A 26564-nucleotide genomic window follows, 5' to 3' on the forward strand; every position below is an offset into this window, starting at 1 on the left:
ACATGGAATGCACAATGTGAACGTTTTAATAGAACTTTACATGAGCTTTTGCGCACACTGCCCGCTGACAAAAAGAGGCGTTGGCCTGAGCGTTTACCAGAACTGGTGTATGCATACAATGTGACTCCACACTCACCAATAGGTTATTCTCCTCATTACCTCCTGTATGGTGTGGATCCTCATCTCCCAGTCGATGCCCTGCTTGGACAGGAGCATTCTGAGGATAAGAAACTAGCCTGATTGGTTGTTCATCAGCTAAGACTAAGAGACGCACATGCACGAGTAAAAGGATACTCAGAGCAGAAAGCTGATGGATGGATTGCTGTTCACAATGACAAGGTGTACTGTCCTCCGGTAGAGGAAGATCAGCATGTGTATTTACGACATAGAACTTTGGGGAGAAACAAAATACAGGATGCCTGGGGTGCAACTGTGTATCAGGTTGTGGAGATACAGGGAACTACATACACAGTTCAGCCTGTTGAGGGAGGGCCTGTTAAGAGAGTGAACAGGGTAGACATTAGGCCATGTGTAAATCCAACTCGCCCTAGCACTATGTCAAGAAAGAAGGTTACTGTAATGTTTCTTATTATAAATGAAGAAACTTGGGTTCAACAATTACAACTATTTATTAAAGTACTGTGACAACTCAGCTAACATGTGCATCAAGTATCGTGTGGCATCTTCTTCTGCCGGAATCCTACAGACTACTAAATTTGTGGCTACTGCCCTCAGGTGGTAAGTATTGGTATAAATATTAGTATTAACTCCTAACACCACAGTTACCACACCAATCCGTGAGCCTATTCAGTCTGAAGGTTCAGAATCAAATAGGTCAGGTAGAGAACATGATGATGGAATTGTGATTGAAGAGGTTTCTCTTAGGGTAAAGAATAATCCAGAAACTGATACCCTACCTGTTCCTGACCCACAGTCTATCGAGTCAGTAATGCCTGACCCTGAATTGGGACAGTCAGTAACTGTTGATTCAGATCCAGCACCCAACCCTGTACCTGTGGTACAGGTTCCCATCCCTTCTCCTCGCAAGAGTAAGAGAATCAATGCTGGTGTGCATTCAAATCTGCATTATGAGCTAAAATCAGCTTTAGAGTCTCTGTCCCTAAGTTCAGCAGTTGTATCTCAGATCCTAGCGAATTTAGGTTCAACGTTCTTTAGAGAAACTTTGAAAGAGGTAAAGCGTACTTATGCAGTCACCGAGGGCATTGATAGTTAAGCAGGGGAGAGTGTAACCCGGTGGTAAGGGAGTATTAGTGTAGAATGTAAAGAAACTCATTTAAATCCTAATAAACTCGGAAACCACGGTGTATGTACCTATTTCTGCTATATTGACATTTATGCTACTGTAGCTTTAAGAATGGGATGTGTATCACTGATGCTATCACGCTGTCAGGAAGGGCCATGTTTTTGTTTTTCTTTGGTTTTTTTGAACCACACAGAGCAGAGAAGGCGAACAATTGCAGACCAGATGATGGCGAGGGATTTGTGTCCACTATAAGCTCTTTCAACCTTTGAGGTGTGTTAAAACTGTTTACAAATGTGAATCAAACGATAAGAGTTGTTTTGTTTATTTGCATAACTTTTAGTTGCGTATGTTTGTGTATAAGAACAAGCGTTAGCTAATTGACTTTGCTGTTGTAGACTTCAAGCGAATAGGCTAATGCTAGTACAATAGGCTAATGCTAATACAACAGTGTAGTAGAGATTGTTTTATTTTTATATTTTCTCATTGTAATTTCATTTGTGAAGACGAAGAGTGGTGTATAATAATGTTTATGTTTATCCATAGAAGCTGCAACTGCCGTATTTATTGGATTTGGATTTATACAAGGATTTTTTGTTTTGTTTTGGGGGGGGGGGGTTTGTACTTCGAGCAGCATTTAATTGAAGCGGTTGCTCCCGCCAAAACAAAAAACAAAAAAACCCTCACACCCACAGAGATAAAGTGGGCTGTTGTGAACCCCTTACCTTTTATCTATCAATATTTTCACTATTGGAATAAAGACCCTAAAATTATATTTGATTGAATGTCCCGTGTGAATTCCCCCGGCTTCACAATATTTTCTGCTGTTTGTTTTTGCTGTAAGGGGTAATAGAGAAATCAATGCTTATTCAATAACACATTTTCACAGTTATTGTCAGGGAGGGAGAAGGTAGCGGTTTGTATAAACAAAACCAATGATGCCAACTTTGCAATGATAGATTGTGGTAATGAGAGTGAAAAGGATATGTGTTAGTCAATGGTGTTTTTGACTTTGACTTCTACGCCCAACAATATATTAAAGTCAGGAATATAGCATGTAGCTCAGAACAAGCTGAAAAGTTGTGTAGATGAGGGCAATGGAGAAACCCAATTATATGGCAGAAGCTTCTCTCAAACAATATTTGCAACCCTGTAGGCTTTGTTTTCAGACCCTGGTAATGATGCATGAAGTGTTGGATTTGCTCTGATATTCAAATTGATTTTTTTTTTTTTGGATTACAATATCAGCTATGTTTGAACCGACCCACCTGCACACTGGTTCATGGCAATGCAATACCATATCCTCTTGTGACCTTATTGCAGATTATCAGCCGTGTTTTCAACAGCGATTTGAAGAGACAGCTTTATGGTTTCTGAACCAGTACTTGTTGGTGATCCAATAAATTCAGAGACGAACAAACCTTCATGTCCTCCAATATAGATCAAAATATGGTATTCAAATTCAGAAATCCCCACTCTGGCAGCCAACAGCAAAGATTCTGACTTGTTCTTTAAAGATTAGATTGGAATAGTATAACTTAATTTTCGCCAGGTGGGAGGAGGGGGACTTCAGCTATAGCTACTAGCCAGCAATAAAAAGAAACAAATATTTAAACCAGCGTAATATTATTATTGTTGTTTTATCATTATTTTTAATGATAAAAATAATAACAATAATAATAATAATGTGTTAATATAAATTAATATTATGAATTATGATTAATATGAATGTTACGTTCCCTGTTAAAGGTCCAGGGGATGAGGGGAAGTAACAAAGAAAAGTATCCCGGGGGAATAAGAAAGGTAGTAGCCATAAGCCAGTATATGCAACAAAAGATCAACTGAAGACACTGGCTCTTAACTAACCAGGGTTAGGTAAAGAACAACAAAATAACATAGCTTAGACCAAAAAAGAAACAAAAACAATAGCACAGGTTTCACCCTCCTTCTTACGTGGTATTGACTGTAAGCACAACAGCTCTCTCTCTCTCGCTGCCAACAATGGCTCACTGGCATGGCTGGGCGTCTCTCTCCAGGTTATATACTCAGCTGATGAGGGATTGAAATCACTGTGCTCAACCAGCAGCTCCACAGGAGGGGGGGCATTACCTGGAGACGGAAATTACACACATATACACAACGCACGGCACTAGGGCCGTAACAATGAATATAAATTAGGAATTAAGATTAATAAAAATTAAGAGTTCATTCCATTCACCTTTCTAGCACACATTCAGACCTATGTAATTTTAGAGTCTAACAGATGTGAACACAAAGCTACTGAGACCTCTTCTTGTTTTGAAAGGCATCAAGGGATCTGGATCTTCATGCTGATGGCAAGGTTTTGAACACATGTTTAGGATGATGTGGTTGGTGGAAGGCCATCATGTTTTTTTTTCTTTTTTTTCCCACTTTGCCAATTTTCAACCTTATCTCTATTTGAATTTGGGATATATTATGAAAAACTTCTGCAGTTGATTTACTCGTCACATGGACAGCGGTGTGCTGGATGCTTCCTTTAGCATGCTGAAGATGAACTGGAAAAGAAAAACAAAACCAACAGGGCTGGCAGATGACCATTGAGAGAGTATGCTATGTTTTGGCCAACAAAGTAATAGCTATAGGCTGCAGTGATGATACACAATACTGACATCAGTTCCCAGTACTGATGTCGGTGCATTCTCATCATATTTAGGTTTTTTAGTTACTCGGAGCCATTCTTTGCACTGTTCAACATCTGTTGGTAAATCGGTGGTAGCTTACATGCACTCCCTCCTTTCTCTGTATCTGTAGTTGTCGCATCCAGGAACGATACAAAGAGAAGGCATGTTTATTGTCAATACAACTAATCCAATTCAATTTATATAGTGTTTTGGTTTTCTGATCAAAGAGTGAAGATTTTAACATGGTGTTATTTGTACAAAGTGCCGCAAGAAATGCCTGCTTCCATGAGCTGGGCTGGTTTTGGAAGAATTTGGGTTTTGGGTGTCAAAGGTTGCATCCTGGTAGATGTAGGCACTGCCGGCACGGTTCTGCGACCAGGGGAACTCATATTTCTTGGTTAATATAGCACACATTGAGGAATTTATTGTTTCAATTGACTACATTTGCGCTCAACACTGATTGGACAGCTACATAAAATCTGGTGAAATTTCCCTTTAATGGTTTGTTTCTCATTAAGTTGTTTGAGAGTCCTTTCAGATATTCTGGTATCTTTTTCTGCTTAACGGGGCCATCTTCATGGAATTTGAATTTGTTGGATGTTATTTAGCGAACCAATCTATGGATTCATGTATCAATAACATTTATTCTAAAGGCCTTCTGACAGCTTTAGGCTCCCAGGAAGATGATAGGTTTCTATAAATAAACAAATATTTATACATCCATCCCTAAAGTTAACTATTTTTGAGAATAATGTCGGTATGAAAAGTGAAATTTGGTTTTCAGATATGTGACCCTACATCAGCAGAACTTGGTCTCCATCAATGATCATTCATTGTGCTTGCCCATGGTCACACCAAAAAAAGGATGCCTTCCTAGTAACCCTGGCTAATCTCTGCATGTGAGCAGCTGGTGTTCACTGTGTGATGCAGCTTCTACCTCCTAACACACACAAACACACACACACACACACACACACACACACACACACACACACACACACACACACACACACACACACACACACACACACACACACACACACACACCTTACTACCCCTCACATACCTGTCTTTCTCCAACTCCAGTCAGGCGTCCAAGGGTAATTAACCTTAAGCCATGCTTGTCCCTTAACTAAGTTCTTATTGCAACAGACAAGGTACTTGCTTGAATTAATTGTTCCGTCTAGTTGTGGTTGTAAGCAGGCAGAGTAAGAAATGCAGAGAAAGGGAGGCAAGAAAATCTCTCTCTGCCATTCATTCCCAAACAATCCACCTTCCATTCACCACTCAATCCAAATGAAAATACCAGTCTTAACTGTAGACACCACCCATAAAATGAAAAATGTGTTTACTGCTGGATGTGTTTGGAACATTTTGGGGGATAACTTAGGACTGTTCAATACCTATATGGGCCATTATATCTCTAGACAGTTATCCTGCAAATAATATAATGATTATGATTTTAAAAAAGTCAGAATGATTTAACGCAATGCATGTTAATAGCATTTTATTAAGCTTTTTTTTAAGTTCGTCCAGAGCTTTAAATCATGTTTTGTGTCTTTTCTGATGCTTTTGGTAAAGTGACTCATTGGAATGTTTGCCAGTAAGGGGGCAAAATGGTGCTGACTGAGGAGCCTCTAAAGCGAGAGATGATAAAATAGACTGTTTTCATTTTTTTCTATTTAATGCAAAACTTAGTTCAGTTATTAAAGATATTACATAATTCATGATCAATACGCAATCATCGTTTCACGACGCGTTGGCTACGTGCATTCATAACTGGCCACAACAGGTGAGGTTGGATCCGCTTTGTAGGAGAGAGGCCAGTGCTTCCTTTCAAGACCTTTTGCTGTTGACCATAGCCAGGCCTGTCTACATATAACTTACCCAGAGCCCAATTTCATAATCGTATGACTGACAGTCCAAACTGGGCCTTTACAGCCAGCTGTGGAAGAGAACATCCCCCCCCCCCAATTTTATCAGGCCAGTTCCCCCACTCTTCCAAGCCGTCCTGGTGCTGCTCTACCCCCTCTGCTGATCCGGAGAGGGCTGCAGACTACCACATGCCTCCTCCAATACACGTGGAGTCACCAGCTGCCGCTTCTTTTCACCTGACATTGAGGAGCTTCGCCAGGGGGACGTAGCGCGTGGAAGGATCACGCTATTCCCCCCAGTTCCCCCTCCCCCCCGGACAGGCGCCCCAACCTGACCAGAGGAGGCGCTAGTGCAGCGACCAGTACACATGCTCACATCCAGCTTCCGACCTGCAGACACGGCCAATTGTGTCTGTAGGGACATCTGATCAAGCCGGACGTAACACAGGGGTTCGAACTGGCAATCCCCGTGTTGGTAGGCAACGGAATAGACTGCCACGCTACCCGGATGCCCCGAAGAGGACATTTTAACATAGCAGAAGAGCCCACAGTAAATGACACTCCAAGCCTGAGAGGGCACTTCAGTGCAACTTAACTAAATTCGTGCAGGTGAAAGTACTTTACAGCAAATATTTTAATATGCTGACGACGGAGTTGGAGCTCTCACAGTTATTACACACAAAAACCCTTCAAGGTGTGTGACGTGCATTAAACAAATTAAACAATTTAATTCAGATATGTGCTGCTCCCCTGGTTCCTTTACGCTCACCTGATGTTACCTAGATTGGAGTCGTAACCCAGGGCCATCGCAGGGCTCCATACAAACGGCCATAATTATACTTGTGTCTTCTTTTTTAATTGGTTTTAAATGAACAGCATTAATTTTAATTACCTGCGTGTATGAGTTCCATGTGAGATCTTTTTTTTCCCCGACATGGATGTCTGTGGGTTTATCTCTTCCATGGTTTCCCTTCTAATGAAAAATGTTAATCTCTCCTTGCTCAACAGTCAAATACATGCCGAGGCCTAACGTAGTGATAAAAGGGGGAATCCAAGCACATTTGATTATTCTCTCTGCGATTTTAACAGAGAGAGGTACAGCAGAGGGGAGAAAGGAACTAAGAAAGAGAGGCTTTTCAACATGACAAAGCTAATTAACTTTTCCACTTAAATGGCACAAGGACAAATAGACAATAAAGCATCTGCATTTTGCAGCTGACACATCCCCAGCTGATGAGGAAATTAAGCTTTATCAGACTCTGAAAGGACAGAAATTGCTTTATTCGGCACTCTGAGAGTATTCTCCTTTATGCAAAAAGGGTTTTTCTTTTTTTTTAATGTGTTGTCTGATGCATTAAAACCACTGGCATTTCTTCCCAATGTGATGGAACTTTTTATGGTTTCATGTCGGTGTGATATGTGACTCTCATTCTAGATATAATATTAATGTACTTATCCACTTTCAACACTGATTAGTTCCACTAGTTTGCATCCTTCATTTTATGATTTTTTTTTTACTCACTGGTGTAATCTACTGTTAGAAAAGTTATGAATTTAAAGTAATGAGAAAACTTCCTCCTAGAAAAATTAAAACTTTTAAATCACTTTCTATTCATTCCAAATCAAATGCTAGTGTCAAATGGGACTAAAACAATAGCTAATGAGTAAAAACAGGATTGGTGTGGAATAAACATTTTGGATAATTCAACTTCATGCCGATGTTGAGATTTGCAATTGCAGTCTAATATTATCATCGAAACGAGGCTAGTTTTTTTTTCTACAGTTCTTGTAACTGGGGGGGAAAAAAATAAAGAGACAGTTACTAAGCAATACTGTGGATGAACCATTGCAGCTCTGGCCTAAGCACACTAAAAGATTTGTGTTTTTTCAAGGCTTTTTTTTTCAAAGAGCAGCAGTACAATTTCATAAAAATGGGTCCCTTTTGTGATAAAACTGACTTATTTAGGACGTATTCCCCCTTTTAAACTTCATGAAAAGTCAACCTATTTTGGATGCCAGCTTCCATTTTGAGTCTCTTTCAGAAAAGACCCCTTTCAACTCCAATACTTCATTCACCTTATACTTGTGAATAAGTGTGACAGGCAGCCCTGTGATCATTAGATTGCTTCTGTAATTTCTCAGTAACTGCCTAACTGTTGTCTGAATAGACCTCCTCCACCTCCAACCTGGGAGGGGCAGATAAGGACTGTCAAATAAACCTGAAATTGTGAAATTGTTTTATATGTGAAACTGATTGTGCTGCCGTCCTGACCAGGATTCCTTGGAAGAAGAGAGCTTGTATCTCAATTGGACCATCCTGGTTAAATAAAAAAAGTAAAAAAAAAAGTAAAAAAAAAAAGAAGTTTGTTGACCTTGGAAAGTCATTTCAACCTGCTTCTGTCACCCAACCATGTGCCTTCAAAGACCAAGAGTATGCCAGTTTCATCCCAACCAAACATTGTATTACAAGCATTGCACTAATTATTTCCCACAATCTACTACTACTTTTGGCTGCTCCTGTTAGGGATCGTCACAGTGGCTCTTCCGTTTCCATCTCTTTCTGTCCTCTACATCTTCCTCTGTCACACCAGCCACCTGCATGTCCTCCCTCACTACATCCATAAACCTCCTCTTTGTCTTTCCTCTTTTCCTCTTCCCTGGCAGCACCATATTCACCATCCTTCTCCCAATATACCCAGCATCTCTCCTCCACATATGTCCAAACCATCTCAATCTTGCCTCTCTTGTTTTGTCTCCAAACCGTCCAACCTGAGCTGTCCCTCTATTATACTGTCGCGGTTTTTCTATAGCCCGGATAACTATGGATGGAGGCGGGGACTTTTAGGTGCGACAAACCGGGCTTCACCACCGTTAGCTAGATAGCTGCGCCAATGCTAGGGCTAGCCTGCTAGTTAGCTAGTTAGCCGTGTGCTAATGGGTTAGCAAGCTCACCTTGGGACCAGGGCTGGTGATGGAACAGGGCGGCTGAGCTCTAGGCGGGGCGGGAGATGGATGGCTGCTCTCCGGGGTGCGTGTCTCTCTCTCTCTCTGTACTCTGCTCCGGTGTGACCGGGTGAATGTCTCTCTCAGTCTCTCTGGGGAAGCTCTCGGGGGTAGTCAGCTAGCTACAGGTACCGAGGCAGTCTGCTGCTAACACTACCACTGCTAGCCACCGTATCTACTGTCCAGCCCAGGATACGCTAGGTTTCCCTGCTCTATCCCACGCTAAGGTGACAGTCTACGATATGGTTACTAAACAGTTCTGCCGCTTTGTCTCTCCCGCGGTGTCTAATATAGTTGCGTCTGTGACAGCGCGAGCTAACCTGTGATTGGTCCTCTAGCTGCACGAACCCAGTGCAACATTCCAAGTACATCCCCAGGCATTTCCCACTACACTGCCCCCCTCCAGCACTGTTGAGTCCCTTCAACATAAATGAACAACAGACTACAAAGATCAGTCTGATTAATCTAACACGATAAACGGGACAGAACACCCGCGAAATGAACTAGGCCCGGAACAAAGGGCGTCAAACAAATGTGGGTGGTCGCTATCCATACTGGACTCTTGTGACTAGCCTAGTAACCCCCAAGTCAACTAGTCACGTCCGTCAAAGTTAGTCTAGGAGCCAGGCGGGCCTCCGGACTGGCCGGCCCCGTCTGGTGGTGTACGGGAGATGGGACTCAGCGGCGTCGGCTTCGTCTCCTTCTGGGTCAGGGGCGTTGGACTGCCCGCCCGGAGCACAGGCTGCTGTCCAACGACGTTGGGTGATTGTCGACTCGCCTGAAGAGTAGCTGGCAGCAGTGTGTTGGAGCGGCTGGAACCGAGCCGAGGAGCCTGGTGTGCTGGGTCCTCCATCGTCGTTTGCGTGGAACAGGTCCTCCAGCCGGAGATCAAGGTCTTCATCGATCTCCTCCTGCTCTGTCACTCCTTCGTACTCCTCTGTTCTCTGCGCCCCCGGCTCCTCCATGTCAGCAGCGGGAGGACCTCCTTCAGGTGTTTCCTGCGGCCCTATGGCTGGTGCTGGAGCAGACAACAGAGCATGGCGCCTGTCATCTGTGCCCCAGATCTTCACCAGGCAGTCATCTGAGCCCGTGAAAATGCGTCGCCCGGTGCGGTCGAAGGTGACACAGTAGACAGAGGAGAGATGTCCCAGAATCCTCTTGTGCATCTTCATGTGCTGGTAGACAGCTGTAGGCAGTAGCTGGCGTAGACGGTAGGAGCCATTGAGCCGACGCCCATTGCTCGTCTCCACGATATTGGGTGGACTCCCATAGATAATAGGAGGCTCTGGGGGTCGTCCACAGTGCAGAGCAGCCAGCGCTGAGCCCTTCCACACAACATGCTTGCAGCTCTTGTTGGTACGCAGGAGGTTCTGCCTGCCGGCTCCCAGGATGCTGTGGAGACCAGGCACGCTGGCAGGAACCTCTTTCTCCAGCAGTGGACATACTCTAGAACACACTTGGAGTAGGTGGTCTGGGCTGATGTGCCTGTGCAACTTCACCTTGTTAATGTTGTCGATGCCACTGGCCAGGGTCTTGAGCTCGGGGGTGCTCATGCTGTCTCCTACCGGCGGAGGACTTGGAGAGCTATCGCGACGCCGCTCGTCTTCCCATGCTACTCGCCGGATTCTCCCTTTTCCTTCAACCTCTCGCCCCAGCGTCGCTTTAAAGTCATACTCGCGTGCCTCAACCTTCCTGATTGCTTCAGCTAGTGTTTTGGGTTCTGCCCCCAGGACTTCATACGCGATGTTTTGGTTCTTCAGCCCGCGCAGAAAGGCTTCTGCAGCGTAGGCCTCCTGCAGTGTAACACCAACCTGCGGGTATGCCAGGGTGACAAGTCTCCTCACTTCCTCGCCAAACTCATAGAGGGTCATCTCTCTGGCCTGCTTAACCTCGCTGAGTTTACGGCGCGCAGTTCCCTCAGGCAGCTCTTTACCGTAGCGGCGGCGTAACTGGGTGATGAGCGCGTGGTAGTCATCTTTTATCGGAGCCGGCTGCGCGATGACAAAAGACATGGCGTTGTCCCTCAGTCGGAGATACAAGGCGTCCAAACAGGTCTCGTCGGTCCAGCCCCTCTTTCTCGCCATCCGTTCGAATGGTCCAACGAAACTATCCCAGTCGCCCTTACCATCAAAAGTGGCGAGGAGCTTGATGTCATTTTCGTGTCCTCGGTCGGGACCTTGTGAGCTTCGGTTGCCGCTCCGACTTTGAAGGTCTCCTGTCTGGCTCTGTTGACCTCTAGAGGAACCTGCCTGCCCTCCAACGCTGTCATCCAGCAGGTTTCGGCCGCCGTTGCTGTCCAGGGACATTTGGCCACCCTGCATCCCGTCGGGGGGTGGTACTGCAGTCGCTCCATTTTTTCCACCATGACCGATCGGAGTGCTGGTAAGTGGTGCGGGCTCACTGGGTCCATTTCCTGTATAGCGCAGGGCTGCTGGGGCCGCTTTGCTGCTCGGCCTGGCTGGCGTCTCCTCGTTGCGCCGGTCGCTCAAGTTAGCCACTGCGGCCATAGCTGCTGGCAACAGGTGATCAGCGCCGTCTCGCTGTCTGGCCCCTGGGTTCTCCCGGGCCGGGGTGAACTGCGAGAGTAGGCTCATGTCTTGCACCGTTCTGCTAGTTCGTTCTCCGAGCACAGCCCCTGCCGACCCTACACCACTATCGCTTTGAGGGCTACCAGGAGAAACCCCTTGCTTCACTACTTGAGCGATGGGCGACAAACCGGGAGGCTCACCTTGGATATCTGAACGATGACGGGCCCAATCGGTGCGCTGAATGGGAGGTGTGGGGGGGACAAGATCGCTTAGCCACCGCTTCCGCTAGTCCATCGATACGCGCTGTGAGGGCCTCCATCTGCATCTCTATCTGGCGTTGCATCTTAACCTGGGTCTGGCGTTCCATGTTTTCCATCTGGCGTTGCATCTGAACCTGGGTCTGGTTCATGGTTTCCATCTGCGCCAGGAGGAGCTTCATCCAGGCGTGCTCTCCGGGGTCTTCTGTCCCCACACCAGCACCATCCAGACTCAACTCAGACTGTTCTTTTACGTTTTCTTTGTCCTGTGACATTTTTATTTTTCCACTGATTTACGCTTGGGTTCCACTTCATAAAGAAGTTTCTTATTCACTTTTTTCATTGGGGTTCTACTTCACGAAGAAGTACAAAATGGCTTCTTGCTAGCTGGGTTAGCTCACAGTGTGCAGGCTGAATTATGCCGCCATGTGACCGGGGCAGGATCCTCCGGTGTTGAGATTATGGCGAATCCCAACCTTTTATCCCACTTCTGACACCACTTGTCGCGGTTTTTCTATAGCCCGGATAACTATGGATGGAGGCGGGGACTTTTAGGTGCGACAAACCGGGCTTCACCACCGTTAGCTAGATAGCTGCGCCAATGCTAGGGCTAGCCTGCTAGTTAGCCGTGTGCTAATGGGTTAGCAAGCTCACCTTGGGACCAGGGCTGGTGATGGAACAGGGCGGCTGAGCTCTAGGCGGGGCGGGAGATGGATGGCTGCTCTCCGGGGTGCGTGTCTCTCTCTCTCTCTGTACTCTGCTCCGGTGTGACCGGGTGAATGTCTCTCTCAGTCTCTCTGGGGAAGCTCTCGGGGGTAGTCAGCTAGCTACAGGTACCGAGGCAGTCTGCTGCTAACACTACCACTGCTAGCCACCGTATCTACTGTCCAGCCCAGGATACGCTAGGTTTCCCTGCTCTATCCCACGCTAAGGTGACAGTCTACGATATGGTTACTAAACAGTTCTGCCGCTTTGTCTCTCCCGCGGTGTCTAATATAGTTGCGTCTGTGACAGCGCGAGCTAACCTGTGATTGGTCCTCTAGCTGCACGAGCCCAGTGCAACATTCCAAGTACATCCCCAGGCATTTCCCACTACAATTTTCGTTCCTAATCCTGTCCTTCTTCATCACTCCCAGTGAAAATCTTAGCGTCTTCAACTCTGCCACCTCCAGCTCCACCTCCTGTCTTTTTGTCAGTGCCATTGTCTCTAAACCATGGGTCTCAAACTCGCGGCCCGCTGGCCAATTCCGGCCCGCGGGACATTATTTTGTGGCCCCCTACTTGACATCAACGTTTAGTGTTAGTGCGGCCCGCGCTTGCCCTGGGCTTTTATTTTTCACTTATGAGCTACCATAGCGCAGGCTCATGACAGCTTCCGGTGTCGCGTTTGTTGTCAAGTCATGGTGCGTTCCCGTTACGTTGGAAGTTGTAAATTGGAACGACTCGGATTTCAGACTTCCAGTTGAAATGTCCAACTCGGAGCTCAGAAAGTCCGACTTCCGAGCACAACTTGAACGCACCATAATGGGCAGCGCGAATTAGTAACGGTTGAAACTTGGTTGAAACTTGATTCCGGAGCGACACCAAGTGGAAGGAAAATATATCCTGTCAGCAAGCCCCAGTTATGTCTTTCTCAAAACCTGCCGTAAAGAGAAAAGTTGGTGACGAGCACAGACAATTTCAGGAAAAGTGGGAGACGGCATATGTTTTTGTTGAGCACAGAGGCAGCCCGACGTGTCTTATATGCACCGAGAAAGTTACGGTGCACAAGGAATACAACATCAGACGTCATTACTCGACTAGACATGCTGATGATGAGTATACAAAATACCAGGGGGATGAAAGAGAGAAACGGGTCGCCAATCTTAAAACATGTTTACTGAAGCGACAAGATTTCTTCAAGAAAGCTAGCAAAGATAATGATGCAGCAGCAGTCGAAGCTAGCCACGTGGTGAGTGAGATTATTGCTAAATCGGGAAAGCCATTCAAAGAAGGGGAGTTTGTTAAAAAGTGCATGCTACAGGCTGCAAGTATAATCTGTCCGGAAAAGAAGGGTCAGTTTAGCAACATCAGCCTTTCAGCCAACACAGTGGCAGAGCGCATTTCTGACCTGTCAGGTAACATATATGATCAACTGCGTGAGAAAGCCAAACGTTTCTGTGCATACTCAGTCGCTCTTGATGAGAGCACAGACATCACTGACACTGCGCAGCTCGCAGTCTATGTCCGTGGTGTTGACGACAGTTGTGAAGTGATGGAGGAGTTGCTCACAGTGATTCCAATGCATGGCCAGACCACCTCTCGGGAGATATTCCGCCGGCTGTGTGATGCCATTGTGGATGTGGGTTTGCCATGGAAGAGGTTTGCTGGAATAACAACCGATGGAGTGCCATCAATGACAGGGAGGAGAAATGGAGTGGTGGCACTTGTTCAAAAAAAACTGGAAGACGAGGGTGTGGAGGAGGCCATTGCTCTGCACTGCATTATCCATCAGCAGGCCCTTTGCAGCAAATGCCTGAAGTTTGACAATGTGATGTCTGTCGTTGTGAAATGCATCAACCATATCAGATCCAGGGGTTTAAAGCACCGGGAGTTCCGCGCCTTTTTGGAGGAAATAGAGTCAGCATATGAGGATGTGCTCTACTTCACTGAGGTACGTTGGCTCAGCAGGGGAAACGTCTTGAAGAGGTTTTTTGAGTTGAGAGCAGAAGTGAAAGCCTTCATGGAGAAGGCTGGGATGGCTGTTCCTGTGCTAAGTGATCCCAAATGGCTCATGGACTTAGCTTTCCTTGTTGACATCACACATGAGCTGAATGTACTGAACAAGAAATTACAAAACCAGGGGCAGCTTATCAGTGCTGCCTATGACAACGTGAGATCATTCTCCACAAAACTTGTGTTATGGAAAGCCCAGCTCTCTCAGACAAACCTCTGCCATTTCCCAGCATGCAAGGCACTCATGGATGCAAGCACACCATTCAGTGATGAGAAGTATGCTGATGCCATTGTGAAGCTACAGGAGCAATTTGATCACAGGTTTGCAGAGTTCAAGACACACAGAGCCACTTTTCAAATTTTTGCTGACCCCTTCTCCTTTGATGTGCAAGATGCCCCTCCTGTGCTTCAAATGGAGCTCATTGACCCGCAGTGCAGGTCAATGAGCTTATTTGATAGCTTGTTTGTTTTTGTTGTTTTGTTTTTTTTAGCTTATTAGCTTATTAGTATTCCATCTTGTCATAACAGAATCTGGTGTCCCCTTTTTGTCTCACACTGTTCGTTTTTGTTCCTGCACTTGTACTGTTACCTGTCTTGTTTTGATCACCTGTATATATAAATAAAATTTTTTAAAAAAAAGATTGAGAACATTGGATCGGTTGTATTTTTTATTTTTTTTGGAATACTTGCGGCCCAGCCTCACCCAAACTCTACCTCCAGCGGCCCTCAGGTAAGTTGAGTTTGAGACCCCTGCTCTAAACCATATAACATAGCTGTTCTCAAAACCATCTTGTAAACTTTCCCTTTAACTCTTGCTGGTACCCTTCTGTCGCAAATCACTCCTGACACTCTTCTCCACCCACTCCACCCTGCCTGCACTCTCTTCTTCACCTCTCTTCCGCACCCCTCGTTACTTTGGACAGTTGATCCCAAGTACTTAAACTCATCCACATTCATCTACTCCTTGCATCATCACCATTCCACTGTCCTTCCTCTCATTCATGCATATGTATTCCATCTTGCTCCTACTGACTTTCATCCCTCTTATTAATTATCTCCCACAATAAGAAACAAAATTAGCTTGTGATTTGTTAGAATAGGACCCTTTGCACTGTTAGCCCTACTGGGAACTACTGAACATAAAAATATAACAACATAATGTGCTGTGGTTTGATGAGACACATCACATCTGCTGATTAAGATTAAAGGTTCAGGGCATCTGGGTAGCGTAGCGGTCTATTCTGTTGTCTAACAACACGAGGATCGCCGGTTCGAATCCCCATATTACCTCTGGCTTGGTCGGACGTCCCTGCAGACACAATGGCTGTCTGTGGGTGGGAAGCCGGATGTGGGTACGTGTCCTGGTCGCTGCACTAGCGCCTCCTCTGGTCAGTCAGGGCGCCTGTTCGGGGAGGAGGGGGAAATAGTGTGATCCTCCCCCGCGCTATGTCCCCCTGGCGAAACTCCTCACTGTCAGGTGAAAAGAAGTGGCTGGTGACTCCACATGTATTGAAGGAGATGTGGTAGTCTGCAGCCCTCCCCGGGTTGGCAGATGGGATGGAGCAGTGACCGGGAGGGCTCGGAAGAGTGGGATAATTAGCCAAGTACAATTGGGAAGAAAAAAGGGAAAAATGTATATAAAAAAAAACAAGATTCAAGGTTCATTGATTCATCTCTATGCTCATACAACAGACAAGGAGTGTAATGAAATCTGATGTAAGGCATTTCTTTATATGGACACATAAATTCACTTTTCATAAAGTCCAATACCATGTGGTATACTATATCATAAGAAAAATTCAAGTTTCATACTTTTCATTGATGGGTATAATCTGGTGAGCAACTGTTTGGGGCAACAGGTTAACTATTTCTGATTCAGAGCCTTTTATTTTTCCTTTGCATTCTTGGTAAACTTTGTCCAGCCTGTTCAGGGTGTCTGCCTGCCTGCCGCCCAATGACTGCTGGGATAGGCCCCAGCATCCCCGCGACCCTGAGAGCAGGATAAGCGGTTTGGATAATGGATGGACGGATGGATAAAACAGTGTTGGCATGGATGTTTGAGAGAGTGTGTACAATTGTACGAGAAACCGTATCAACTGTTCATTTAGTCACATTATAAACTGCATTCAGATTACCATAGGTCAGTCACATAATTATTTGGACAGATAGAACTAATTCATGCACACAAACACATGCACCTTATCAAATGCTAGTAGTGTACCCTTCCTGTGTGCCAAACATACCCTTGCAGAGTAAAATGACTCACAAAATGTGTGATGGTATCAAACTGCTTTGCTACAAGTAATACATTTTAAACAGCCCTCACCTTGCCTATTTGTGGGGCCGTGCATTATTCATAGAAGCTATCATTTTATTTAGCCCATTTTGGAATTGCATTCTGGTCTTGAAAGAGATGTGCCATTGACATTTGTGATTTGGTTGCTTGCGTGTATGTGTGGGTGTGGGAATGGGTGTGCTTGTTGGCATGTGCATGACATGCAGATAGGTGTAATTGTAAATGGATAATACTTACATGAGCAGTTCTGCAAAAGGCTTGCGCCAGGGAAAATACAAGGAAATCATTGGGGTCCTGCACAAATGCAACATTACTGCACGATATCCATTTAGAATCTAAATTACTCGGGGAGTTGTGTATCACGATGGTGCCGTTGCCCTTACTGTGTAATGGAATGCAGATTGTATACCAAATGAGAGCTGGCGAGCCTTCCTACATATGTGACGCACTCCATTCTTAACAGAAGAGCAAACCATTAATATTAATTTCACGATGCATTTGACAAATGGGGGAAATGCAAAAAGTAAGCAATGGTTTTACAAATACTTGCTCCTTTTAAAAATACTTTTAGGAAATATTCATTCATTTATTTATTTATTTCAATTATTATGTAGCAAATCAGTTAGTTAAAACATTTTGTTGGTTTGATGTTGTTCATTAAACGTAATCTACAATAAAGAATTACTTTTGTACGTCAAATGGTTGCAGTAACAGTCTTGTAATCTCTACACCTCCGCCAACTCGTTCATTGCAGGTTGTTCTGGTTAAGAACCATATTTATGAATTAACATGACATGATGTGAGCTTTTCCTGTTTTGTTTTAGCTATTATCTGGAAACAAATGAGTTCAAAGTAAAACGTGAACAGCAAGGTGAAGGACAGATTATGGTTGATTTATTATACTACATACGTTTACTGTATCCTCAGATTATGGTTGATATTAACTTGTTAGAAACAAAATGGAAGCTAATTTCCTTAACAAGTCATATCAATGACATATGCTGAGGATCCTCATGCAAACAAGCACGAAATCGTCCAGACCCACGGCGCATGTAGGTGGAGCCCGTCCAATTAAATGCCCCTACCAGGGGTAGCATAGCGGTCTATTCCGTTGCCTACCAACACGGAGATCGGCAGTTTGAATCTCAGTGTTACCTCCGGCTTGGTCGGGCGTCCCTATACAGACACAATTGGCCATGTCTGCAAGTGGGAAGCCGGATCTGGGTACGTGTCCTGGTCGCTGCACTAGCGCCTCTTCTGGTCAGTCAGGGCGCCTGTTTGGGGGGGAGGGGAAACTGGGGGGAATAGTGTGATCCACCCACGCACTACGTCCCCCTGGTGAAACTCTTCACTGTCAGGTGAGAAAAAGTGGCTGGCGACTCCACATGTATCGGAGGAGGCATGTGGTAGTCTACAGCCCTCCCCGGATCGGCGGAGAGGGTGGAGCAGCGACCGGAACAACTCGGAAGAGTGGGGTAATTGGCCGGGTACAATTGGGGAGAAAAGGGGGGGGGGGGATAAAGAAAAAAAAACGTCACTACTCAATATCCCTACTCAACGCATCAAGCTATGCAAGGGGAGTTTGACGCGTACTTGCGCAGAAATGTGTTGTCCAAATTTTTGTAATGCAACGCAAACACAGGTGCCATTTACTGCTATTCTAAAGCAAGGTGTTATGTAGCAACTGACGTGTGTTCTCCATGTATGAAAAGTACATGCGTGAGCCTTCCATTTACAACTGCGTCTGCATCGCTTGCGTAGACTATGAAACAGCCCTAACAGTACAAAAAGCTATTTCAGACGTATGTTACCTGTTGCTACTCTGTACTTCCATCGGACTACTAATCTGTAACTCTGTCACAACGCGGCAGCTCATTTAAACTTCACAACGAACTTGGCGAATTGATATGCAAGTGTAAAGGATCAAAAAACATATTGTAACGTGCACGGATAAGTAGACACGTTGGCCCGTGGCTAATGAACCCTTTAGTCGAGCGGTTAGCAATGTCTCCCGTGGTGCAGGCGATACAGGTTCGCGTCCCGGCTGCGGCAGTTCCTGTGGTTGCCCCCCCCCCCCAATTCGCTACATTGGTGTCAAAAGTGGGGACGCGCTTTCCCGGAGGAGGGGGATAGTGTAACGTGCATGGATAAGTAGACACGTTGGCTAACGGGTTGGACCCTTTAGTCGACTGGTTAACGTTGCCGCTTGCGGAGCGGGAGCCACAGGTTCGCGTCCTGTCTGTGTCGATTCCCGGGGACGCGAATCCCGAAGGAAGGGAGCAATGTAACGATCACGAATAAGTAGGCTCGGTAGCCCTTGGCTAACGGGTCAGACCCTTTAGTCGACTGGTTAACGTTGTCGCTTGCGTTGTGGGAGACACGGGTTCGCGTCCCGGCTGTGGCGGTCCCGGGCTGCCCCCTGAATTCGCTACATTAGTGTGACGTGCATGGATAAATAGACACGTTGGCCCTTGGCTAACAAGTCGGAGCGGTTAGCGATGTCTCCCCCGGTGCGAGCGATACGGGTTTGCGTCCCGGCTGCGGCAGCTCCTGTGGTTGCCCCCCCCTCCCCGAATTCGCTACAATATAGTAACTAAACCATTAATGACCCTGTAGAGAACCTCAGTCGGTGCTAAAATGGCACATTAATGCTACTGGTATTACTCATAAAAACAGGTTTTCAGTTTAACCTGGTAAGAATATGGGGCAGGCCACAGAATCCTCCACTCTCTGAGAGGCTTACATGGACCTCAGCCTCTCTTCGAGGAGCCCAGTGGCTGGCCGGTGGTTTCATCCCTTGGCATACCATGTGTCCTGCAAACACAAACACCTTCATCATTGTACTCATCCTTAATCTAATGAATACAAAGTCATCCTCCATTGATGCCAACGAATGAACCTTTTAAGGGGGTTGGGGGACAAAACAAGGCAATATACTGATCAAGTTAACCTGATATTTCTGATACTGATATGCTACCTCCGTGTTTGAACTAATGAACTGACAGCTAAACCCTGCGATGTTACTTAGTCCAGCGTCTTTGTGAAATCTTCCAATTGGCATTCATAAAAATAAAGGGAAAGTTGTGCATTCCATGCTAAAAACAAAAACAACCCAGCTGCAGAGTGAGCTAAGAAATCACAGTTGCTTAGCACATTTGCAATTACAAGGTGCTAGCTGTAAAAGCAAAACAAAGTTTAACAAAACAGTCATCACAAACAAAGTATTATTTATTTGCATTTGATAATCGGAGCATTCACAATCAGCATGCGTAGAAACAGCTGTTTACGCCATCTCATCCAGCACTCTCTCTTTTGACTGTCCTTTACTTCCCTGTCGTTTCCCTAATGTGTGGATGGCTACAGGGGGTGGGGACAGGGAATTTGGGCCGAAATGTTGTATTTAAAAATGAAAAGCAAGCAGTCTGAAACCGACTTGTTCTGTCTGTCTGTCAAGCTCCTTTCGTTTCGGTACTACCACAGCGCTGCACCAACAAACAATGCAACTGCCCTGCTGCTGCTGTTATAGCCACTCTGTTGATCCGCTGAAACGAGTTTGTTTATTTCACTCCGTTTTCCGATGCATTTTGAAAACTACTGGCCAGAACGGTCAGAAGAATTACTATTTTTTAAGTTGTTCAGTTCAATGAAACAACTGAGTTAAAGTGACCCAGTCGCTGGGTAGATTACATCACATTCGGTGGAGGAGCGGAGGGACACTGTCTTCAACCACTAACTCTGGGTTGTTTTCTGTAACCCAATATGGTCAAGCAGCCTCAACCCAGCATTTGGGTTGAGAAAACAACCCAGCATTTTTTAGTACACTGTCACCTCACAGCAAGAAGGTCCTGTGTTCGAACCCCGGGGTTGTCCAACCTTGGGGGTCATCCCATGTTGTCCTCTGTGTGGAGTTTGCATGTTCTCCCCGTGTCTGCGGTTGTTTTCTGTGGGTGCTCTGGTTTCTACCACCATCAAAAAGACATGTGTGTTAGGGTTAATACTCCTTCCTGTCTGTGCCCCTGACCAAGGCATGGCAAGACGAACTGGAGTTGGTCCCTGGGTGCTGCACAGCGGCAAGACACAGCTAGGATGGGTTAAAGTCAAAAAAAGAATTTCCCCATGGGGATTAATAAAGTAATAAAAATAAATAAATAAGCATCCCTACTAAATGTCAAGTCAAGTCAATTTTATTTGTATAGCCCAATATCACAAATTATAAATTTGCCTCAAGGGGCTTTACAGCAACACAACATCCTGTCCTTAGACCCTCGCATCGGATAAGGAACAACTCCCTAAAAAAAAATACCTTTAACAGGGAGAAAAAATAGGAAGACACCTCAGGGGGAGCAACAGAGGAGGGATCTCTCTCCCAAGACAGACAACGTGAAATGGATGTTGTGTTTACACAATTTCCAGAATACAACATTGAAGAGGATAACAGAGTTACAATGGAATAATACAATTTATAAAGAATATGATGTGCAAGATGCCAATCAATGTCCAGACGCCACCGGAAAAGCCCAGGACCCAAGTCATGCGACCAGCATCACCCTGTTAAAAAAAAAAAAAAAAACAGGATAACAAAAATTATGTGTATCTAAAAGATATATAAAAAGAAAATGTGATGAGGGGAATGCCAAACAGCATCCAGGTGGCAACCACTGTCACCACTGAGACCTGGCAGGAGGACAGACTGCACGTGCACACAAGGGAGACTCACATGACACCATTCACACACAGAAAGAGAGAGAAGACATCATTCAGAGAGAGAGAGAAGACATGTGAGTGAAGAGAACAGTTTGCAATAGTCATTAGTCATAATTAATTAAGTCATCAATTAGTCATAATCTATACGCTATAATCTCATCGGCAGGACAGTGGTTGGTAAATTCATTGAGACAGAAACCGACCTGCCATGCAGTACAGGTTGTGAAACACTCAAATTAAAGGCAACTAATTGTAAGCCAAGGCAAAAAGATGAGTTTTAAGTTTGGATTTAGGGGACTCAACAGACTTTGACTGTCTGATGGCAGCAGGCAGGTTATTTCACAAGAACGGGACCCGATAGGAAAAGGCCCTACCACCAGCTGATTTCTTTTTAACTTTGGGTACACACAGGAGCCCTGTATTTTGAGAGCGAAGAGCTCAAGATGGAATGTACAGTTTAGGGAGATCAGACAAGTAAGATGGGACAAGCCCATTAAGGATTTTATAAGTCAGCAGAAGCACCTTGCACTCTGATCTAACATGGATAGGAAGCCAATGAAGGGAGGCAAGAATTGGTGTAATATGGTCAAATTTCCTAGATTTAGTTAGAATTCTAGCAGCAGGATTCTAAACCATTTGAAGACTTTCAGTACTAGAATTTGGCAAACCTGAAAACATAACATTACAGTAATCATGTCTGGATTAAACAAATGCATGTATTAGAGTCTCTGCGTCAGCCATGGAGAGAAAAGACCGAATTTTAGCTATGTTATGTAAGTGAAAAAAAGGCAGTGTTGGTGATTTCTTTAATGTGCTTATCAAAGGAAAGGCTGGGATCAAATGTAACACGAAGATTTTTGGCTGCCACACTTTGTGAAACCACAGAGTTGTCAATTGTTATCATTACTTGATCAAATTGGTGTCTGCGTCTAGCAGGGCCAACGACCAGCATCTCGGTTTTATCCGAGTTTAAAAGCAGAAGGTTAAGTGACATCAAATTATTCACAGTAGCCAAGCAGGCCTCTAAATTAGTCATTTGAGAATGATCATCAGCCCTTAAAGGCACATACAGTTGAGTGTCATCAGAATAGCAATGGAAATTTATTCCATAACTGCGTATAATTTGGCCAAGAGGTGTAATGTAAAGAGAGAAAAGGAGAGAGCTAACAACTGAGCCCTGAGGTACACGATATTTAACATCAGAGAATTTTGATGTAATATTACTATAGCAGACACAATGTGTACTTCCAGATAAGTAAGACTTAAGTCAAGAGAGAGCTAAGCCAGAGACACCAAAATTACAATTTAAACTGTCTAATAGTACACAGTGATCAATGGTGTCAAAGGCTGCACTGAGGTCCAGTAGTAGAAGCACAGAAGTGGAATCAGAGTCCATAGCTAGTAAAATATCATTCACCACTCTGGTCAGAGCAGTTTCAGTGCAGTGACAGGACCTGAAAGCCAATTGAAAAGGTTCATATAGATGGTTTTCTTCTATATGGGTCAAAGGTTGTTGATACACAACTCTCTCTAGGACTTAAGAAAAGAATGGAAGATTAGTGACTGGTCGATAGTTATTAAGAGACCCTGGATCGAGGTGCAGTATTTTTAAGTATAGGTTTAACCACAGCTGTCTTAAAACTGCTAGGAACAATTCCAGTAGTAAGTGATAAATTAACAATATCTAGCATTGTAGGTCCCAGAAAAGGCCAGAGGTCTTTAAAAAGTTTTGCTGGTAAGGGGTCAAGTAGGCAAGCAGTTGGTTTAGAAGCTGACATGAACTTAGTCAAAGTATAGAGAGAGATAGTCACAAAAGCTGTAAGAACAGGGACTATTGTATAGATATGAATTTGGTAAGACAGGATCTGTGGGAGTAGCTGGAGTTAAAGAATTAATTTTATTTAAGATCTCATCAACCTTATTGCAGAAAAAAATCTAGAAATTCCAGGGCCATGAATGGTGAGCAGCTAGTAGATGGCTGCTTTTTAGTAAGTTTAGATACAGTGTCAAAGAGAAATCTGTGGTTCTGTTTATTAATATTTATTAAGTGAGAGAGATGCACTGCTTTGCAGCAGATAAAGCACATTTGTATTTCATAAAACACTCATGCCATGATAGGTAAAAAACTTCCAATTTTAATTTTCGCCATTTACGTTCCAGTCTCCTGCAGGTCCGCTTAAGAGCACTTGTCTCATCATTAAACCAGAGTGTAGGCCTCTTTAGTCACCTAGCTCTGGTAGTGAGAGGTGCAACTGAATCAAGGAGACTAGAGAGGGCCATATTTAAGTCACTAGGGAAATTTTCAACAGAGTCAGTTACTACAGTTAAAGGAGCCAAGACACCAGGCAGCTGCTGGCCAAATGCAACTACAGTGGAGGGACTAATGTGGCGAGTGGCAATTACATATGTGCTGACATGCTGACATTAACTGGACAGGCCAATAATGCTTCAAATTTGATGAGAAATGATCTGACACAGCACATTCAGATCAGAAACAGCTATCCCTTTAGATAAAACTAAATCAAGGGTATCACTACTGCAATGAGTCGACTCTTGAGCAAACTGAGTGAACCCAGAAGTATCAACTAGTGCCAGAAAGGCTTTATTTACAGGATCAGCAGGCTTATTCAGATGAATGTTGAAATCACTAACAATTAGAATATCATCAGAGTGAGTAACAAGGCCTGAGACAAATTCTCAAAATTATTCAAGAAATAATGAGTAACAGCCAGTAGGCCAACAGAGTATCACAATTTGGACAGAGCTGAGTATATTCATGGCTGAGGGAGATGGACCAAGAACAAGAGCCTCAAAAGATTAGAATTTAGATTCAAGTCTAGAAGTCAGACTGAAAGGTAACACCCCCACCTTGTTTATTTGCCCAAGCTACATGGGCGTAAATATAGTCGGGTGGGGAAGCTTCATTTAAGCGAAGGAAAACATTAGGTTTCAGACATGTTTTACATAACCTGATCATATCAAAACTATGTTCAAGAATCAGATCATTTATTAGTAAGGCTTTGGTAGACAATGATCTGATATTTATGAAACCAAATTTAAGCATCTTGTGGAAGTGATCAATAGTAGGCAGAACTTTAGAGCTACCAATAGGTGAAATATTAATTGGAATTAGACAATTTGTTGACAATTTTGACAACCAACGCTTTGGATGATATGTGATCACATTTTTGATAACATTTTATGTTTGGTTCTGTAGATTATTAGGTACTTTGTACATTTCACCACCACCAGTGGTAGGGATAATTATTAGATTATTGGAGAGCTTGGGAGCAATACAGCAGGGTAGGGTGACAGTCTCAATCTTATAGACCAAGCTGTCAGTCTGATAATATACACTATGAGAAATTCCCTGACTAATCATATTAATTAAACTACTTGACTCCACATCCGCACTAGATTTAAACCTAGCAGGCTCTCTATTCACCTGCACCCTGCTGAATGATAAGTCCCCTACTAAACGTAAACAGCTATCTATATTTCTAGAAAAGAGAGCGGCGCCGTCCCCAGTAGGTTGAATGCCGTCCGCTTTCTGCAGGTAAAGGTGGCCCCAGAAAGAAGGCCAGTTATCAACAATGCCGAATCCCTGCTCATTACAGTAACGAGCCAGCCAGCGGTTCATTGAGGTGGGCTTACTGTACATCTCATCATTACCCCTCATAGGTAAGGGACCAGAGACAATTAATAGATGCCAACACATCGTTCTGGCAAAGTCAAGCGTTCTGACTAGGCTGGCTTTTGTGATCTCTAATTGCTTCATCCTAGCATTATTGGTGCAACATGAAAAACAATGTTGCTGAAAGTAGTGGTGCTGTGTGCCTGGGTTCCCTGACACTCCCTCCGGGATGCCAGCACCCTTAGATTATCCTCTATGTTGGAGACTCTCGCCCCAGGTAAACAGTGAATCAAGGCTGGCAAAGCTAATCTAATACTGCAGATAATGGAGTATCCTGCCATTAGCATGCATTGCTTTACTCTGTCGCCAGGAGTGGGAGAAGCACACTGGCTGGTAGGACTACCAACAGGGCTGGTGAGCGGCGAAAACCGGTTTGCAGTTGGGAGAGGTGACTGTAGACCAGGCCACATGACCAGTGGCTTGCCCTTGTGAACCTCCCATGCCGGTGAACAGAGACAAACTTCGCCGCATCTGCCGACGAGGCGGTGCTCACAATAGCAGGTCTGCTGTCAGGCCCAGGGCTAAGGCTATCTGGAGTGCCCGTCACATCTAACGTAATCCTAGCCAAAAGAAACTGCTCTAACTCACGGACACATCTCTCTAATAGAGACAACCTATCTGTAACTATGGAGCAGTCACTGTAGTGGGCATAATAAGCCACGTCTTGTAGGGGTAGTAATGGTACATATTTACCTTGAAAGATTAGGTTAGTGAAGGGATCTGGGTCCCCATTCCCATCTAAATTAGTCTCAGTACCTACGTGAGTAAGTATGTGGATGCCTATCCTGCTGAACAGAGTGGTTACTACGTTACACCCTATAAGACATCATGAGGTGGGCTTCACACTAAGGTATTTGACACGGCGGCCCCTGGAGTGTAGAGTGTATGCTGTGCTATGGGTCCAACTCAGCATAACCCTCCCTCCCCAGAACTAACAGGACAGTTGAGACACAACTCCAAAATACTTATAACTAAAAAAACACGACTGTCCTCCGAGTCCTCTTCTCAGCATCCAGCAGTTCATCCGAACGCGCGCAGTCCCAGTATTGAGAACTAACGAGCCACTACGACCAGTGCTTCACTGACAAATAGACTAACATTAGTACTATAGGCTAATCCAGTATGGTACTACGCTAGTGCTGGAGAGAGTCCAATCACTAAACACTAATGTCTACTAATGTCTGTCTAGAATCCTCTTCGTGCCTCATGCACATTACAACAATGACAAATGTTTCTCTGAAACTCACAGCACCGACAAAGCACTGACTTCCACGTCCGCAGTCCATGACCATTTCAAACAGTGGTCAATCGCAGCCTCCACACAGGATAGACGCACCCCAGGAAACACGAATTTGTCCCAAGGATTCTTGTAGACGGTAACATATTCACTCCACGTACAGTACGTGTCTGTCTCTCTCTAGATTTCGTATTTCTATAAGAAAAAAAAAAGTTTTTTGTTCGGCGACCCATACACAGCCACAACTCTCTCTCACCGCGCCTCTTCTTTTCTTTCTTTTTTCTCTGTCCCTTCCCCCCAGTGTGTTAGAGAGCCTCACTCTGACTGGCTAC

This window comes from Lampris incognitus, chromosome 8 (genome assembly GCF_029633865.1).
Source record: "Lampris incognitus isolate fLamInc1 chromosome 8, fLamInc1.hap2, whole genome shotgun sequence".
Lineage (NCBI taxonomy): Eukaryota > Metazoa > Chordata > Actinopteri > Lampriformes > Lampridae > Lampris > Lampris incognitus.